Source organism: Telopea speciosissima, chromosome 3 (assembly GCF_018873765.1).
Source record: "Telopea speciosissima isolate NSW1024214 ecotype Mountain lineage chromosome 3, Tspe_v1, whole genome shotgun sequence".
NCBI classification, from domain to species: domain Eukaryota; kingdom Viridiplantae; phylum Streptophyta; class Magnoliopsida; order Proteales; family Proteaceae; genus Telopea; species Telopea speciosissima.
Genome location: NC_057918.1, coordinates 65,050,428 through 65,056,198, shown reverse-complemented (window position 1 = coordinate 65,056,198; position 5,771 = coordinate 65,050,428).

The window sequence follows — 5,771 nt, the reverse complement described above, 5'->3', positions numbered from 1 at the left end:
GTTACACTGTTGTATGTCACGATGTGAATTTGGGAGGGAGGGGGGTAGGGGATGGAAAAGTAGAATCCCCTTTGTTTCTATATTAATTTGTATTTGTTCTCTTATTTCTTGAACCGTTCTTTGTATCTATGTCGATGATTAGCTTATTTACATGTTGGGATTTGATTCTTTGCAGTCAAATACAGTTTTAAACTGCTCATTACCAAAGATATACCAGTCTAGCTTCTAGTGGGGGTAATTTAGGGGGTGCAAGTTTGGCTCTGTCGGCCTGAGCCCGCCATGAGCCTGAACAGGGCTTGGGCTGATGAGATACCTTGGCCCTGAGGGCAGGTCAGTACTGAGAATTTTTAGCCTTGAGTTAGGTTGGGCTGGGCTAGGGTTGAGACCTCGGACTAAGCTCTACCGGTCCGGCCCGGCCCAACCCTTACATCTCTTAAAGATAATTTTGGTTGATTTATTGCTATGACAATCTGAATATGGCTGATTTCATGTAGTTTGGTACATAATAATAGATGTAGTAGTAGTAGTAGTTTATTAGGAAGGTACTTATACCAAACATTGATAGCCTATGGTACCTTAAGTTAATATAGGTAGAATTTTAAACCATGTGGTTAAAATACCTTATCTAAAAGGTCGGCCTAGTAAATATTAAAATTGCAATACAACTTGATATGGACTAAAATATCCAAATAAAAAAGAAAGGAAAATAGAACCATAGTTGTCATGCCCCATGATCAAGGTCAATTAGGGTCAAGTTTGCCTGATCTTAAAAAGGAACTTAGGGTTGGGCTGGAGTTTAAAAAACCCAAGCGAACCCAACCCTGTCGCAGCATTAGGGATATGGAGACAGCCTCATAGACTGGTGGCAAGGCTAAAAGTCCATCCTACAAAAATTCAGCTTCTTTCTATAGGACACTGGTAGGAAGGCTGTGGGTTGGATTCTATGCAATACCTTATCTAAAAGGTCGGCCTAGTAAATATTAAAATTGCAATACAACTTGATATGGACTAAAATATCCAAATAAAAAAGAAAGGAAAATAGAACCATAGTTGTCATGCCCCATGATCAAGGTCAATTAGGGTCAAGTCTGCCTGATCTTAAAAAGGAACTTAGGGTTGGGCTGGAGTTTAAAAAACCCAAGCGAACCCAACCCTGTCGCAGCATTAGGGATATGGAGACAGCCTCATAGACTGGTGGCAAGGCTAAAAGTCCATCCTGCAAAAATTCAGCTTCTTTCTATAGGACACTGGTAGGAAGGCTGTGGGTTGGATTCTATGCAATACCTTATCTAAAAGGTCGGCCTAGTAAATATTAAAATTGCAATACAACTTGATATGGACTAAAATATCCAAATAAAAAAGAAAGGAAAATAGAACCATAGTTGTCATGCCCCATGATCAAGGTCAATTAGGGTCAAGTCTGCCTGATCTTAAAAAGGAACTTAGGGTTGGGCTGGAGTTTAAAAAACCCAAGCGAACCCAACCCTGTCGCAGCATTAGGGATATGGAGACAGCCTCATAGACTGGTGGCAAGGCTAAAAGTCCATCCTGCAAAAAATCAGCTTCTTTCTATAGGACACTAGTAGGAAGGCTGTGGGTTGGATTCTATGCAATACCTTATCTAAAAGGTCGGCCTAGTAAATATTAAAATTGCAATACAACTTGATATGGACTAAAATATCCAAATAAAAAAGAAAGGAAAATAGAACCATAGTTGTCATGCCCCATGATCAAGGTCAATTAGGGTCAAGTCCGCCTGATCTTAAAAAGGAACTTAGGGTTGGTCTGGAGTTTAAAAAACCCAAGCGAACCCAACCCTGTCGTAGGATTAGGGATATGGAGACAGCCTCATAGACTGGTGGCAAGGCTAAAAGTCCATCCTGCAAAAATTCAGCTTCTTTCTATAGGACATTGGTAGGAAGGCTGTGGGTTGGATTCTATGCAAGTTTTTGGCTAGCCGAAATGCAAACTAATGATGGAACTTACCAAAAAAAAAAAAAAAAAGAAAAAAAAAAAGAAGAAACTAATGATGGGAGATAATACGGAAATTTACTAATGAAGGTGGTGAATGCCACGTGGTATTTCCCCTTACACTCAAATTTGATGCATTGGGTTCCACTCTCCTATCACTTGGGAAGAAGTAATTAAGAAAAAATTTTGAATGGCATAGGTCGAATATAAACATTGCTTCAACAAAAGAAATCTACATATTTTTGTTATTGGGAGAAAGAAGCTACCCCTAAGTCGTAGTTTTTGCAGGTCGTTGGAGTTCTTCAGCTCAACTGGGAAGAATGAAATTCTTGGAGAGAGATTGTGTCAAGGGAGGTTTGATTTCAACTTATGAAGCTTCGTAGTGGAGAGTTTGTTGCTCATAGCTTACCGTAGTAGAGAGTTTTTTACTCGCTGGTCACTAGGGAGGAAAGGTTCTTGCTCCAGGTCGCCCGAGAGAGAGGTTCAGAAGGAGACGAACTTTCAATCATTGGTCATTTCCAACTCCCTATGAGATGAAATGGAGGAAATAGAAAGACAGATAAATAAACACAGATAAAGATCCGCTCATAATACCATGGAGAGTTTCTTTTATTTTAATGAAAAGGTACAAATGTAAATTCACATCTACCGAAGGGCATTTTGGCCATTTAAGAATTTAGTGTCTACTGACATGTTCACAGTTCACTTAATAGACTCATACTAACAGAATGAGACCACTTGTAAGACTTTAAAATGTAAGAGAGGTTCGAGTCAACTTTTGAATCGAGGGGAGTGGGTTGCAATTGGGCCATAATCCAAGGGAGGGCTATGTAATTTACCCTTTTAAAAATTATCGAAAATCCCAAGTTTAATTAAAAATGACCAAAATATCTTAAGTTTATTCAAAATTACCATAATATTTCAAGTTTGTCCAAAATATCCTAAGGTTGCTAAAATAATCACAATAACCCAAGATTGATCAAAATATTCTAAGATTTATCCAAAATAATCAAAATATCTCAAAATAACAAAAAATATGTGAAGTTTGACCAAAATATCCTAAGTTTACCAAAAAGAACCAAAAAAAAAAAAAACCAAATTTGATTCATCATAAAATATCCCTGTTCAAGGGTTTAATATCATAATTTTCAAGTAAGATCTATTATCCCTGTTCCATTTCATGTTTGATAAAGAGATTGTTCATCAAAAGCCTAGATTATGATTCTTCATAAAAGACCCGTGATCAAGGGTTCAAAATGAATGGCTATTGAATCCGAATTACAAGATCTATTGTTAAAAAAAAAAAAAGAAGAAGAAGAAGCAGAGGAATTACATGATCTATAGTATGCCAACTTTACTTTACCCCAAAAAATGTCTTAGAATGCAATATGAGGTAGCTTGTTTGCTTTCCTAAGATTTCGATAACCTTAACCCAAAAAAAAAAAGATTTCTATAACAAAGTAAGAGAAAGAAAGAAAAATAACAAAATACTAAAAAAGCCAATACGTAATGCACAGTGAAACATGGAAACAAGGGGTTGCCACATGACAGCCTCCCATTGGTCCAAAACTGGGCCTAGGCCCTTAAGAGTAGAGAGAACTGAGGTCGAAAAATCAGAGCTCTAATATTGGAAAAGAGAGGAGGATTCGAGATAGAGGTTTGGAGCCTCCATGGGGGAGGATTGGTGGCTCCACCAAACCTCTTCATCCAAAGTTTAGATTTTACATTATCATGGTAAAAAAGAGCTTTCTTAAAAGTTTTAGCCCATTCTGATAAGGTTTCGGCACCTAAGTCACCCTAGGGCAAAATGGCCATTTTCTATCAAGAGACTTCTGAAGCAAAATTGAGCTCAATTATCATTATCAGGGGATCAATTATGATAACAAAATTCAGTGTCTATATGTATATCTCTTTCGGTACTTCTTATTTGAAGACAACTATTTGCTTAGTTGATGGGTGCCTTATTAGCATGGTTTGAGGTATCGGTCTTGGATTAGTGTAATGGCACAGACCTAATGTAATAATATAAAGAAATAATTTTTAAAAGAAAAACAGTGAAATCGTTTGATCCCAATCGATATGTGTCGATCTAGATTGGTATCGAATTGGTATTGACAGAGATGAATACCGTCCAATACTATAAACTTAAACCATACCATAGAGTGCAGGTTCTTAGATAATCCGGAGGTCATTGGTTTGATTCTTCTATCGTCACCTTGTGCTTTAAATACCATTTCCAGTTTCTACCATCCATTCACCTATTCCTCTATTAATTATAGTCAAAAGTCCCATGGGACAAGTTAGATTTTTTTGGTAGAAACGGGAAAAGTTAGACAGGTAGACAAAAAAATAAATAAATACACACGTAAATAAATAAATAAATAAATACCACTTCATATATTATTTTAGCCACCCACCCATTTTCTCGAATAATATTGTAGTCAAAGTCCTATGTACAAATTAAATCGGTAGTCAAAAAAGAAAAATACCACTTATTAGATAGACAAACAAAAAAAACAAAAGAAAAACATTTTCTTTTATTATTTTAAGCACCTAGACGTAATCGAAGTCTAATGGAACAAATTAAATAGTTATACAAATATATTTTTTTGTCAATGCCATCAATGGAAGGGACAACAAACAAGCAACCAAAAATTAGCCAGTTGTTTTTTAAATTATTTTATGAGATTATATCTCTAAGCATAAGGTGTTTTCTACATTTTCTCACATGTGACTATTTTATATTTTTAGGAAGAGGGTTCCCTGAGCAAGCAACATGGTGAGCAGAGCACAACAATGGACTGCGTCAAAATACAAGAAGGCAATAAGCTCATCATTGCACGTGGGGAAAAGAAAGATACACACATAGATGCTAACATACCCTACTTTAGCGGCTTAGACAATATTTTCCAGCCCAGGTGCTGCTTCACTCCAAATCTCATCTCATCTCTGAACCCAGATGACGCGTCACTAGCTCTCTTCTTTGTCTTCAAATGCAGACTCAAATGAATTACTATTAATTCAAAAGTAAAATAAAGACAAATCAGAATTTTAGTTAAGGAGGACGGTATTAATGGAAAGTGAAGGATTAATAAATTAAAGCAATAAATTGAGGGAAGAAGACCAGTCTTCAATCTCATGACTCTTATCATGATCGATTCCAAGCTTCGTTGGAGTTCTTTTCTTAGCCGACGGATTTTGTAATAGCAATCAACTTCAGGCTTCCGTCGGGACTTCAAGTTACAGTCGATCCCCAAGAACCCTAGAACCAGCCTTTGTATCAATTTTTAGGGTTCTTTCAATTTTGTTCTCCATTCCAGGGTACTGAACAGTCGTGTTGCAGGAAGAAGGGGGTAAATCTGTTGTCACTTCACTACACCTGAAGGGTAATTTAGATATTTATAAAATATTTAATCCATGGAAACGGTGGGCTATTTGAAAGAAATGGTAAATTATAGGGGGTGTTCAAATAATTGTTTGAAAAATTAGAAAGAATAATTAATTAGGTCATAGTTTAGGGAGTGTCCAAGTAATTTTCTCAAAAAAATACTATAGGTTTAGACAACCCTTTCTCTCATTTTAAGTGTGGCATGAAATACACATACAATTTTATGTGTGCTTTGGTGCCTTCTTTATGTTATTTTATTCTTGTAAAGACGGCTCCTCTCCGAAGTGTGGCATTAAACACACATGCTATCTTATGTCTGCCTTCAGTGCCTATTATATATAATTATATATTATTTTATTGGGAAATTTACATATACCCCCTTGAGGTTTGACGAAAGGATATTTTATCCCCC